The sequence below is a fragment of the Papio anubis genome, chromosome 2 (assembly GCF_008728515.1).
Source record: "Papio anubis isolate 15944 chromosome 2, Panubis1.0, whole genome shotgun sequence".
NCBI lineage: Eukaryota > Metazoa > Chordata > Mammalia > Primates > Cercopithecidae > Papio > Papio anubis.
In genome coordinates, this window is record NC_044977.1 from 110071003 (window position 1) to 110086067 (window position 15065).

Below are 15065 nucleotides of genomic sequence, written 5' to 3' on the forward strand. Positions count from 1 at the left end.
AAAAATTTAGGCTCGCAGATGGTTTGAAGGGTGAGTAAAGCAGGGTTTTATTGGATGAAGAGGAAGGAAAGGGGGAAACAGGGACTCTCGCTAGGTCAGAGTCCTTGTTAGAGCACTTCCCACACACTGTTTCGAATCCCAGTTTCCACACAGGAAGAGGAGGGGCCAGTCTCCTCCCTGCTGCAAAGTGAACTTCCCAAGGCTCCACGTCAGTGGGCAGACTGACTGGAGTTTCTCTGAGGACCCCCTCCCACCTGGCTATCTCACTTCCCCCTCTAAAGAAGTACATCTGGCCAGAAGTGGTGGCTGACATCTGTAATCCCAGCACTTTGGGAGGCTGAGGCGGGCAAATCACCTGAGGTCGGGAGTTCAAGACCAGCCTGATCAACATGGAGAAAACCTGTCTCTACTAAAGATACAAAATTAGCTGGGCGTGGTGACGCATGCCTGTAATCCCAGCTGCTCAGGTGGCTGAAGCAGGAGAATCACTTGAACCTGGAAAGCACAGGTTGCAGTGAGCCGAGATCATGCCATTGCACTCCAATCTGGGCAACAAGAGCGAAACTATCTCAAAAAAAAAAAAAAAAGTACATCAGTTACTGTCCTTAGATTAAGGATACAGATGAAGACCAATCTTAACTGCTTCCTGCTGACAGGGGGCACTGTTTTCCGGCAAACAGAAGTCAGAGCTACCTCAGAGGCCTATGTAAGGGTTCCCAGCAGAAGGCGCCATTGTCAGAAGCTCCAATTGCATGACTGGAGTTTGATGGCCTGAAGGCAAGAAACAAGAGTAGGGGTAAGGACAGCTCAATAATCCCTAGGCCTTTTACCAGTTTGCACAGGGAGAGGAAAGCCAAAAGCTCAACTGCAAAAAAAAAAAAGTACCCTTTTGCTGGCATGTTGGGCTTCTGGGTTCCCTTCCCCTAAGTCCAATCCTAAGACAACCAGTTTAAGCTTGGCAAATTAACTCTTTCAGGTTGGAGGATGCGTCTCAGAGGAGCATAGTATGAAAACACAATTACCTATTAGTGAAGAGAGAACAGAGGAGGAGAAAGGAAAACAAGGAGTTTTTAAAGGAGTCCCAGAGGTTCAGTATGCATTCGAATGAGGTATAGACTGAAGATGAATGGCTACCCATCTAGAAAGAGGGAAGCAGGTTTCCCTGGTTCCCTTCTCTTCTTAGCAGATACCCAGGGTACATGAGGGAGAGAGGGAAGAGCATCCTATTTCCATCTTCCATCCTTGCATCTCCAAGTCCCTGCAACCTTGGCAGGTGCCGCCATGGGTGTCAAAGTGACTTGCACCCATGAAGCAGGGGGCTCTAGGGGGCGAGAATCATCTGCTCTTACCCACATATACCCTGTCTCCCCTGTTGTCAGTAGCCTTTGAGTTGCCTAGACCTAATTTACATCGTGGATGCTAACACGGCCTTTATCCATGAAATAGGAAGCTTGGACTTGGCCTAATCAACTGGAATCAGCCACGCTCACCTGCACTGTGCCTTTTAACCTCTGTTGTCATCTGCCTCTGGATCCCTTAGATCCAGCTTTCTTTCCCAGGACTTTGACTTGAAGCTTGAAATTGAGTATGGGACAAAAATGTGTCACGAGGGGGCGGTGCATAGACTCCTTATCATAAGCCGAATGCTAGGGTGAAACTGTGGAATTGAGTCCTCCTCCAACAAGGCAGAGAAAAGGATGTCTTGTGACACACCCAGGTAACTGGTAGCTATAGTTATGTTTGTTAGAATTTGGGTGCATGGTGCCTGGCTTTCGTTAGCTCCCTTGGTTTTACTTTCCCAAAAAGGAAACCTCCAAGTGATGGCATCCTATTTATCCCCATCACCTGGCAGGATTTGTAGGATAATTGCCTAGAACCAGAATATTGATCTGGATTTCTACATTACCATCCCTCTTGTCTTTTCTGAGTTGCAGCTGGAGACTGCTGGTTGGTTCACAGGAACAAGCAGGGCTAGTCTAACATGTAGGCGAAAACTTAAAAACTACTGAGTTTAGAATTTAGTGACAAATGTATGATAAGTTTGGGAACATAATTTCTTTCTCTCCAGTCCTCATTTTTGTTAAAAAAAATTATGATAGGACTGAGTGGTTTGCAAAATAGATTTTAATCTTATACTTGGCCTGATTATTTGCATAAAGTGCTGCAAGAATAATTACTTCTACATAGGCCTTTTGGATTGGCTTTGATGGAACTCTGTTCCCCAAGGGATCTCAGATAAGACCTTTAAAGCTGAGCCCAACCATGGGTTTGTATCCTCAAACACCTCTGAGTTGGGTGATTCTGTCCTCTTAAGGTCTCAAGATAAACTTGGAGTTCCTAGACCTGTTAGAAAGTGACATTCTTTACTGACCACAGGTCAGGAATCCTGTACAGGGACTGCATAGGCAAGGGTATGAGGCCAGTTTCCCCACTGGGCTTATATTGGCTCTGCAAGTTGAGATTGACTCCTTAAAGGAAAGCATACCCATCGAGTGATAAAATGACCAGTTTCTCCAATTGAGTCCTTTTGCAAAAGAAAATGGATTCTTACTGCACTGATGCAAACAACTATATTGCCGTATGAATACTCACAGATAGTTTCCAAATTTTAGAGGAACCAGGCAGAGGAAAACAAACATACTCCAAATTTTGTTCATAGGAGCATACCTTACTCAATTATTAAAGGCCTTAAATAGTTCAAAATGGCTGGGTGTGGGGGTTCACTCCTGTAATCCCAGCACTTTGGGAGGCCAAGGCAGGTGGATCACCTGAGGTCAGGAGTTCAAGACCAGCCTGACCAACATGGTGAAACCTCATCTTTACTAAAAATACAAAAAATCAGTCAGGCGTGGTGGTGGGTGCCTGTAATCCCAGCTATTTAGGAGGCTGAGGCAGGAGAATCGTTTGAACCCAGGAGGTGGAGGTTGCAGTGAGCCAAGATAGCGCCATTGCACTCCAGCCTGGGTGACAAGAGCAAAACTCCATTTCAAAAAGAAAAAAAAAGAAAAGAAAAAAGTTTCCTTGACTCTGAAAAACAAAACAAGGATCAGCAATATTTCAAGCAAATTTCAAAAAGGTTGCTTCAGCTGAGTTCTGTCCATTTAGTTAACTCTTGTTTTGCTTGATATTTGTGAGCATTTCAGCTTTATGAGTCCTATACATTTTCCTTTATTCCAATGTTATAATCTCCCTAAAGTTATGGGAAGCCTATATTTGACAGCACCTGTTAAAGTTCTATAGCTCATCATGGCTGGGTGTGGTGGCTCATTCCTGTAATCCCAGCACTTTGGGAGGCCAAGGCAGGCAGATTACCTGAGGTCAGGAGTTCAAGACCAGCCTGGCCAACATGGTGAAACCCCGTCTCTACTAAAAAAAAAATAAAAGAAAAAAAAGAGTTCTATCATTCATTATAAACCATCTTTGAAAAGGATTAAAACAAGACAACAATTATCTGTGAATAGCAAAGTGTCCAGGGTAGTTAGTTAGAAATACAATTGACAAAGAAGTTTGGTTATCTCTATGGTTTACAATAACTTAAGATAAAAACCTTAATTATGATTGATAGTATATACTCAGATATTAGAATTTTAGAAATTCCATACAATTTGGAACATGTATTAGCATTATTCACCAAGATATAACGTAAAGAAGATTAAGCATATTTTGGCAATTCCATGTACCTAAACTTGTCACACAATCCTGTTTACCTCTCTTTTCTGGACACTTCAGGGGCCCTCTGAAGTATTTGAAAAGCCAGGTGCCAGGAAAGACAATTGTGAAGCTGAAGTTTGATTTTGGGAAGGCTGCTAAATGTTTGAGGTTTAAAACACTTGATATTATGGAATAGGATTCCACATTTCCGGGGTGGGCATGGTCACTCACACCTGTAATTCCAGCACTTGGGGAGGCCAAGGTGGGTGGATCATCTGAGGTCAGGAGTTTGAGACCTGCCTGGCCAGCATGGTGAAACAATATCTCTACTAAAAATACAAAAATTAGCCAGGTGTGGAGGTATGTGACTGTAGTCTCAGCTACAAAGGAGGCTGAGGCAGGACAATCACTTGAGCCAGGGAGGTGGAGGTTGCAGTGAGCCGAGATTGCACCACTGCACTCCAGCCTGGGCAACAGAGCAAGACTCTGTCTCAAAGAAAAAAAAAAAAAAGAATTCCAGATTACCATAAGTTATTTATTTTGCCAAAATCATGACTTAGAAATCTTAAAGAAGCAAAAATCTTTTATCACCCTTTACAAATTTTGCCAAAGAGCAGATTAGCACCTTAGGAAAACCTTGTTATTTTATTTTATTTTATTTTATTTTATTTTATTTTTTGAGATGGAATCTCGCTCAGTCACCCAGGCTGGAGTGCAGTGGCAGTTTGTAACCTTAAAACACTTAGCAAACTTTGCATCTGACCTACATTTTACCAAATCTTTAGGATTGTTTTTATTTCTCAAAGATTAAAGTCATGTGAACTAAAAGGTACTACAGCGTTTATCTTCCCTTTAAAATGTATTTGATCCAAGCCCTTGTATTCCTTTAGGCCAAATTAATTAGAGCTCTTTTTACAGACATTATGCACAACACACACACACTGAGAGGCAGAATACCCAGTCATTGGGAGTCTCTCTTTAAGAGACAGGGCTAGGAAAACATGCAGATATCAAACCAGAAAGAAACTTGTTCCCTAAGGCAGGATTGCTAAACAAAGCCTTGCCACTGGAGTTACAAGCCTTGCCCTCAGGATGTAAAATAAGATGGAGGCTTGATTTCACAACCAAAACTTTGCAAAGAATACAATGAGAGTTGGGGCCTGGCCTAGTAAAACCGTCTTCTCAAATGGGGGAGAAATTTTAAAGGTTAACTGCTGATGGGTGGAGAACAGGAAAGAGGAAAGGTTTAAACATGCCTGGGAAATAACCTCTTATTCTTATACAACTTGTTCCTCCAACAGGAGAAAAGCTTAATTACTGTCCGATGGAGAAGAGCCCCTTGGCTGGGGAAAGGGAAGGCTCCAGTGGCACATGGTGGAAAATGCCAGCCACCTGGCTGTGCTGGAACCTTGGGCCATGCATCCCAGCCCCAGCAATGAGGGGAGAGTCGTGGGGACCTGCTACTCACTGGTCAGTCCTGAAAAAGGAAGGAAAAGGCCATGAAAAGGTTCAGGAGTGATGGGGGGCTGGGGACATGGTTTCTCCCACCCTCAGAAGTCTAAGGATGAAAGGCTTAGAAACAACAGTGAGAGGTTTGGAGTCCCCATTTCACTCATTGCTTTTTGAGGCCCCACATTGGGCGCCAAAAAATGTTGCAGGACTTTTCCTTCATTCAGCTAAAGATGGGGTCCTTGTTCGTCCCACGGCCACAAAAAATTAGGCTCGCAGACAGTTTGAAGGGTGAGTAAAGCAGGGTTTTATTGGGTGAAAATGAAGAAAAGGGGGAAACAGGGACTCTTGCTAGGACAGAGTCCCTGCTAGAGTGCTTCCCACCTGCAGCTTGAGTCTCAGCTTCCATACAGGAAGAGGAGGAGCCAGGCTCCTCCCTGCTACAAACATCATGAACTTCCCAAGGCTCCACCTCAGTGGGCAGCCTGGTTGGAGTTTCTCCAGGGACCCTCCTCCACCTGGCTGTCTCATTGGGATTATAGGCATGAGCCACCGTACCTAGCTGGGACAAATTGTTAATGAAAAAGAATATATGGAGAAATAAATTATTCTAGGGCTGGGCCAGAGAAAATATTAAATGAGCCATAAGCATCTTCCAGATGCTTACAGAGGCTTATAGAAAGCAAGGAAGTACTCAGAAAATTAAAGGATGGGAGTACATCAAAGAACACAGGACCCAACCTGAAAGAGCTCTCAATGGCCAAAGCTGGGTAATCTGAGCAAAAAAATAAAGTAGAGCAGGCTCAGTGGCTCATACATGTAATCCCAGCACTTTGGGAGGCTGAGGCAGGCAAATCGATGGAGCCTGCAAATTCCAGACCAGCCTGGGCAGCACAGTGAAATGCTGTCTCTACAAAAAATACAAAAATTAGCTGGGTATGGAGGTTGAGGTGGGAGGATTGCTTGAGCTGAGGAGGCATAAGTTGTAGTGAGCCAAGATTGCACCACTGCACTCCAGCCTGGGCAACAGACCAAGACCCTGTGACAAAAATAAAATAAGGCTGAGTACAGCAGCTCATACCTATAATCCCAGCACTTTGGGAGGCCGAGGCAGGCAGATCACCTGAGGTCAGGAGTTTGAGATCAGCCTGGCCAACATGGTGAAACCCTGTCTCTACTAAAACTACAAAAAATTAGCCAGACATGGTGGTAGTTGCCTGTAATCCCAGCTACTTGGGAGGCTGAGGCAGGAGAATTGCTTGAACCCGGGAGGCGGAGATTGCAGTGAGCCGAGGTCACGCCATTGCATTCCAGCCTGGGTGACGAGCAAAACTGCATCTCAAAAATAAATAAATAAAGTAATTAAATTAAAAAAAAGTAGTATTGGATTATACTCAACATACATAGTGAATAACAAGGCATCTAGACTGATATATATGAGTAAATAACCATATAAATGGGAGTAAAGGGACAAATTTTTCTTACTGAAGTGTTCCAAATAATATATGCAGATAACCCCTACTCCTGAAGATGGAACTTATTCACTCTTTCCCCTCTTTACTCCTTCTCACCTGGAGTGTGGGTTGAACTTAGTGATGTTGAAAGAATAAAGTATGTATAAGAAACAATTGGGCCAGGTGCGGTGGCTTACGCCTGTAATCCCAACACTTTGGGATGCTGAGGCAGGCAGATCACTTGAGGTCAGGAGTTAAATACCAGCCTCGCCAACATGGTGAAAACCCATCTCTACTGAAAATACAAAAAAATTAGCTGGGCGTGGTGGCAGGTGCCTCTAGTCCCAGCTACTTGGGAGGCTGAGGCCCAAGATTTATTTGACCCCAGGAAGTGGAGGTGGAGGTGGCAGTAAGCCGAGATTGCACCACTGCACTCCAGCCTGGGCAACAGAGTGAGATTCTGTCTCAAAAAAAGAAAAGAAAAAAAAGGAACAATTGCAGTGCAGAAATCTGAAGAACAGATTTCTCAACTAAGTGATCAAAGCTAATATCACCAGTGGCAAATCATGTTGATGGCATCCCGTTTGTGATAGGATATGGTGAGAAGAGCACTTCCCCTCTGTGGTATTCTTCCCCAAAATCTTTAACTCCAGTCTAATCACAAGAGAACTATCAGACAAAAACACACTGAGGGACATTCTACAAAATAACTGACTTGAAACTGACAAAATGTCATGAAAAACAAGCGAAAACTGTCATAGACCAGAGGAGATGAAAGAGACATGATAATACATGCCATTTGCTATCCAGGATTGGATCCTGGAACCAAATATTAGTAACAAAAATTAGTGGAAAAAAAAAAAAACTAGTGAAATTTTAGTAAAGTCTGGAATTTAGTTAATAGCAATATACCAATACTAGTTTTTTGGTTTTGACAAATGTACTACAGCAATATAAGATGCCAACATTAGGGGAAACTAGTTGGAGTGTATATAGGAACTCTGTACTACACTTGAATCTTTTCTGTAAATTTAAAATTATTCCAGAATAAAAATTTTATGTTAAAAGGCAAGTATTGTTTAATAACAATAACATTAACAAAGAACTGAAAGCAAAAATTCTAAAATAAGGAGGCCCATAATTTTCCATGCAAATTCTGGAAAATATTCAGGATAATGTGGAGGTGAGCAAGTTTTTAGGAGGCTAATCACAGTCCCCAGGTTATGAGTTTGTGATAATGTATTTTCAGTCCTCATTCCTGAAGAAGTTGAGAAGTTTCCTAAGGTTACCTGCGCAGGCAAGTCAGGTGAACAGCTATCTTGTGACAGTCTCTAAGTGTTTTTGTTTTTGCTTTTTTTAAAAAACAATTTGAGATAGGGTCTCTGTCATCCAGGTTGGAGTGCAGTGGCTCGATCAAGGCTTCCTGCAGCCAAGACCTCCTGGGCTCAAACCATCCTCCCACCTCAGCCTCTTAAGTAAACTCTAAGTTTTGATAAAACCTTATGCTTCCTCACATGAGCTTCTGGTCTTCTAAGAGCCACAGCTTGCTTTATTCTACCTATAATGGATTCTCATTGTCCTTAGAATAACATTTTTTTTCCTTTTTCTTTTTTTTAGAAAGGGTCTTACTCCGTTGTTTAGGCTAAATACAAACTCCTGGGCTCAAGTGAGTCTCCAATCTCAGCCACCCAAATAGCTGAAACGACAGAGGATAAAACATAAATCCCTTGGTTGTTTGCCAGGAATCTCTAGGCCAAGCTCTACTCTTGCCATAGCTCCCTTATACTCTATGCTCCAGTCATCTTGATCCTTAGGAGCCTTCATATTCTTACTAGAATACTGTCCCCTTTATTACTGTCTCCATTCCACCTGGTTATATCTGACATCATCTTTTTCATGTTTTGGCATAATGGCACTACCTCAAAGAGGTGAATTGGCTAGCCTAAGGTAACCACAATAGACTCAAGCTTGCTGTGGAGGTCAGTGATCTTGCCTTCTGGTCAAAAATGTTTCATTACCAACTTGGGCAACATGGCAAGACAGCATCTCTACCAAAAATCTCTTTAAAACTTAGTCAGGTGTGGTGGCATGTGCTTGTTATCCCAGCTACTCAGGAGGCTGAGGCAGGAGGATCACTTGAGCCCAGGAGTTCAAGGTTGCAGTGAGCTATGATCATGCCACTGTGCTTCAGCCCAGGCAACAGAGCAAGACCCTGTCTCTAAAGTAAATAAATAAAATTTAAAAGTATGTTTTAACAGTTCTTTTTCTTATTAAATTACATTATGAATGGAATTCCAAATAAATGGTTGGGGTTCAGGGGGAGCAGTATTTTTTTTGAAATAGAGTCTTGCTCTGTCACCCAGGCCAGAATGCAGTGGTGTGATCTCAGCTCATTGCAAGCTCTGCCTCCCAGATTCATGCCATTCTCCTACCTCAGCCTGCCAAGTAGCTGGGACTACAAGCATCCGCCACCATGCCCAGCTAATTTTTTGTATTTTTAGTAGAGATGGGATTTCACCATGTTAGCCAGGATGCTCTCGATCTCCTGACCTTGTGATCTGCCCACCTTGGCCTCCCAAAGTTCGGGGAACAGTATTTTAATCACCCTAACAAACTATTTTCATTTAAGTCTCGACTTCTTATCTTTTTGCACATATAAATTTTACAAAATTATAATCATAGTGCTGATCAACTTTTTTTTTCAAACTCCAGTACACACCAGAGGATCAATTTATATTCTGCTTTATTTTTTGTACACATATTGCTAAGCATTTTCCATGTTGTTACATAGATTAGGTATCTATTCATGGTTTTTTTATTTTTAATTTTTTCTGGAGAATGGGGGTATCACCATATTGCCCAGGCAAGTCTCAAACTCCTAGGCTCAAGCTATCCTCCCACTTTTGCCTCCCTAAGTGCTGGTGTTACAGGCGTGAGCCACTGCATCCGTTCTATTTATTTTTATCATTCATATCTCATGTATTCATCTATATTTACTTTGAACTTATAATGAATGAAGTACTGGGCAAGATACTGTCATGCCAAAACAGAAATCTTTGTATCTTTGGTCTAGGGGAGTTTATATCTAGTCTTCATTAATCAGTTAATTTGCCTTGCATCTTTTTTTCTTTTTCTTTTTTTTTTTTTTGGAGTGCAGTGGCACACTCTCCACTCACTGCAACCTCCACCTCCCAAGTTCAAGCGATTCTTCTGCCTCAGCCTCTAGAGTAGCTGGGAGTACAAGGCACCTGCCACCACACCCACTAATTTTTGTATTTTTAGTAGAGGTGGGGTTTCTCCATGTTGGCCAGGCTGGTCTTGAACTCTTGACCTCAAGTGATCTGCCCACCTCAGCCTCCCAAAGTGCTGGGATTACAGGCATGAGCCACCATGCCTGGTGCCTTCCATCTTTTATTAATATTACTCTTCAATATGATAGTCTATATTAATACAATAATATAGTCTCCTTTGCTCTGTAAATTACACCATGTAGCCTCTTTTTTTCAAAATAGTCCTACCTATAAATTGCATTTACTCTTTTATAGTTTCTTCTCATTTAAACTTTCCCTAAAAAATCTCATGTTTTCCTGATCTTGCAGGATACAGTAAAGTTTCTCTTCAAAGGTTTAGCCTGCTAACTTCCTGGTTCTTTGTTCCCAAACTTAACTTTCTTGTTCTACATGCCTCCTCGCCCCTAGTTACTGTAAACAGCCTACACCCTTCCCGTCAGCTCTAATCAATAACTCACATCTGTTTCCTTGGTTACCTGCACCCATTTTTTGCCTGATACTGCATGTCTCACATGCTTCACCACTGTACCTCATGTCCCCCTTCCCTTCCATATTTACAAAGATATTTGAAAGTAGCCAATTGGGTCAGCTCAGATTGTGTGGTCTGACCCCAGCCCATTGCAGAGTGACACAAAGGTAAGGACTATGTGCCAGAGATAAAAACACCTTGCTCTCCTTTGTTCTGTGTGCTCTTGCAATCTTGATTGATGCAAGTGGCACCCTTCTGCAGAAGTAAGTTGCCTTGCTGAGAAAACTTTTGCCTGAATGCTGGTTCCACTTTGTGGCACTGAGCATTTATTTCTAGAGCATTTTTATATCCAACCATCTTAAATGCTGAACATTCACTAGAGACTCCCAAAACTTAATCTTCTCTAAAATAATTGCAAGTTTTGAAGACACCTCAAATGTAATTTTTTCCAAAAAGAACTTATCTCCCTCCACAAATAAAGGGATCTTCTTCTATATTCTATGTTAACTAATGGCATCATTATGTACCCAATTGTTCATAATGTTTTGTTTAAGTAAAAACTTAAATTTACCCATGAATCTCTCCTCATTTCTTACCACATCTCTACCTAGTAGGCCTCATTACTTCAACATTTTAAATATCTCAATTTTATCTCTTTATCTACATTCTCATTGTATTCCTTCAGTTTCTACTCATCTCTTCTGTATGCTTGCAGTAGCCCTTTAACTGTTTTTTGCCTTCTCCATTGTGATTTTTCAGTCTTTATCCTAACTGGTTTTTGCCTTCTCCATTGTGATTTTTCAGTCTTTATCCCTCTCTACTGATAAGAATTCTTTTTTTAAAAGTCAACCTTAGGCCAGGTGTGGTGATTCATACATGTAACCATAGCACTTTGGAAGGCCAAGGTGGGTGGATCATTTGAGGCCAGGAGTTCGAGACCAGCCTGGGCAACACGGTGAAAACCAGTCTCTACAAAAGTACAAAAGTTAGAAAATCTCAGCCGGTCACGGTGGCTCATGCCTGTAATTCTAGTGCTGTGGGAGGCTGAGGCCGGCGGATCACTTGAGGTCCGGAGTTCAAAACCAGCCTGGCCAACATAGTGAAACCCCATCTCTACTAAAAATACAAAAAAAATTAGCTGGGCATACTGGTGGGCACCTGTAATCCCAGCTATTCGGGAGGCTGAGACAGGAGAATTGCTTGAACCCAGGAGGCCGAGGTTGCAGTGAGCCGAGGTTGTGCCACTGGACCCCAGCCTGGCATTCCCGAGCAAGGCTCCATCTCAAAAAAAAAAAAAAAAAAAAAAATATATATATATATATATATATATATATAGAGAGAGAGAGAGAGAGAGAGAGAGAGTCTTATAACCTTGTCTCAAAATAAATAAGTTAATTTTTAAAAACCCCAACCTGGGTGCTGCTTACGGAAGTGGCAGTTATCTCCTCCTCAGAATCGTGTTTGCCCTCAGATCCCTTGTGAAGCCCAAGATTGTCGAAAAGAGAACGAAGAAGTTCATCTGGCACCAGTCTGACCGATACATCAAAATGAAGCCTAACTGGCGGAAACCCAGAGGTACTGACAACGGGGTTCATAGAAGGTTCAAGGGCCAGATCTTGATGCCCAACGTTGGTTATGGGAGCAACAAAAACTACAAAGCACATGCTGCCCAGTGGCTTCTGGAAGTTCCTGTTTCACGACATCAAGGAGCTGAAAGTGCTGCTGATATGCAACAAATCTTACTGTGCTGAGATCGCTCACAGTGTTTCCTCCAAGAACCACAAAGCCATGGTGGAAAGAGCTGCCCAGCTGGCCATCACAGTCACCAACCCCAATGCCAGACTGCGCAGCAAAGAAAATGAGTAGACAGCTCATATGCACGTTTTGTATTTAAATAAAAATGTAAAAACTGCAAAAACAAACAAACAAAAAACAAAAAACCTTAGTCAAATGGTCTTCTTACTTCTAAACACACGATTTCTTGTTTGTTATCTGACACTATCAATTCATCATATTATCACCATTTTAAACATGTATTGAACACGTAATATATGCCAGATATTCTTCTAAGTACTTTATATTATTTAATCTTTGCATCGGCCCTTTTGAAACAGCATTTTTCATTCCAGTTTTACAAATGCAAAAACCAGGGCATAGAGAGGTTAAATAATTTGCCCAAGATCAGTAATTTGGCAGAGCCAGGTAGTTTGACTCTAGAGTCTTTGTTCTTAACATTACCTCACAGCTACCTTTCACAAATATATTAATTCCAGACCTCTTAGTGTGGCTTATAGTATTATTCCCAATTCAATCTGAAATCTATCTCCCCATTCATTAATTACTTATTAAGTACCAAGTATAGTTGATATGTATATTTTTAAAACTTCCTTCAAAGAGCATGTGAGTTGGTGAAAAATAGTGAGTACAAAATGTTGCAAACAGTTATGTGGTATAATACAATGCAGTATAAATATTTTCAAATTCTATATGAACAGAGGGAAAAACTTAAACTGGGCTGAATTTTGCTTTTTCACACTGTTGTCATTTTTCATGTTGTTCATAGGTTTGAAATGTCCCCTTCCTTGACTATCAGCCAAACTACAGTATCTTCAAGATGCCACTAAATTGTCTTCTGCTCTGTGGAGGCACCACTGACACAGTGCAAAATTGGCATTCCTTCTTTGCACACCCATCTTACATGGTGCAGAGTTGTAATACTGCATAGTCTATCGAATTGTTATCGCTTGTTTATGTGGGTGTCCTCCACCTTCACTCCCAGAATTTAAACAGAGGTCAGTCTTATTTTTCTTTGTATTCCCTTCTACTACCTAGCGTTGAGCATAGACAATCTTCAATTATTGCTTAAAACACACAAAAAATAAAAATGATGGTAGTCAACACTTATGATCAGTTTATTATGTGCCTGGCTCTAAGTGCTTCACATAAGTCAGATGAATGAATGGATAGATGAATGAATGAATGAATGAATGAATGAATGAATGAAACAGTCTAGAGAGAGTTGGTTGGTTAAAGCTGTGTTTCACAGATTTTCAGTCATCAGTAGGTTCTACACTCTGTACATTGTGGTAGGCAGAATTCTAAGGTAGCTCTCCTGATTCTGCTTCCTGGTATGCATGTTTTTGTGTGGGTAGAACCTGGAACTTGCTTGTAACCAACAGAATGTGGCAAAGGTGAAGGGGTTTTACATATGTAATTAAGATCCCTAACAAAACATACTACTACCAGTGTTTCCTGTTTGATTTTTGTTTTTTTCACATCAATCACTGAAAACCCTATGCGTGCAAGCTTATGACATCATGGAATAGAATGTAGGATAGTCTAATGTATGAGCTGTCAAATACCTTGACAGTAGTTTGCACAATGCCTAACAGATGTCAAGTGTCACAATGTTTATTTTAAAAACGTAAAATGGCTGGGCCCTGTGGCTCACACTTGTAATCCCAGCATTCTGGGAGGCCGAGGTGGGCGGATTACTTGATATCAGGAGTTCGAGACTAGCCTGACCAATATAGTGAAACCCTGTCTCTACTAAAAATGCAAAAATTAGTCGGGCGTGGTGGTGCGCTTCTGTAATCCCAGCTACTCAGGAGGCTGAGGCAGGAGAATCGCTTGAACCCGGGAGGTGGAGGTTGTAGTAAGCCAAGATCGTGCCACTGCAGTCCAGCCTGGGTGACAGACTGAGACTCTGTCTCAAAAAAAAAGGATCCCATAGCACTCATGTAAATTCACTGCCATGTCCTGGTGCCTGTGGCACAAAATTTGGGAACTGTGGTCCTATTCCATTCCTCTTAATGGTGCATATTGTTCAATTGTATGGATAAGATTGTTTTAATTACTACTGCTCCATTACGTGTTAGTTTAGGCTGAGGCTGTATCTGTTTTTTATTTCCTTTCTTCTTTTTTTTTTTTTTTTTTTGAGACAGAGTTTCACTAGTCACCCAGACTGCAGTGCAATGGTGCAATTTGGGCTCACTGCAACTTCTGCCTCCTGGGCTCAAGCGATTCTCCTGCCTCAGCCTCCCGAGTAACTGGGATTACAGGTACCCACCACCACGCCTGGCTAATTTTTGTATTTTTAGCAAAGACAGGACCATTTTGTATTTTTAGCAGACCATGTTGGCCAGGCTGGTCTCTAACTCGTGACTTCAGGTGATCTCTGCACCCCACCCCAGCTTCCCAAAGGGCTGGGATTACAGTTGTGAGCCACCATGCCCATCAGACATTTAAATTTTTAAAGATGACTTACAAACTAAAAAAAAAATCGGCATTTTTCAGTTTTACCATAGAATTATTTTCTGTTTGGATATGAATTGCCTTTGCTAATTTTGATGACGCATTTTGAAAGATAACTACAGATGATACGTATTTTGTAGTACTTGTTTAATATATTTGGGATAAGAAGTAAAACTACTTAGAAACACAAGTGAAATTTAATAGTGTTTTGTTCAATTTCCAATATAAAGGAAATTTCAAAGCCAAAACGATGGGCAATAAATAACTTTCAAAAATTTTACTGTTCAGTACTTCTAAGAGTTAATAAGACATGGGAGGGAATTGGTTTTATAAAACATATTTTTAAACAGGCCATATCATTTCATAATTATATGAAATGTGCATCAAAGAAAATTATTCTAAAACTCTATAAAGCATGGCAGTACCACCGTTCTGGTCGATTATGATAAGAAGAATTGGCTGGAGCCCATATAATCTGCATGTGAATTTGATTAAAAT

The 15065-nt window shown here is 41.4% G+C and overlaps 1 pseudogene; it reads left to right on the forward strand.

The window, feature by feature from the left end:
• Nucleotides 1-7791: 7791 nt before the first annotated feature.
• On the forward strand, nucleotides 7792-13805 carry LOC100997997 (annotated as a pseudogene).
• Nucleotides 13806-15065: the final 1260 nt, after the last annotated feature.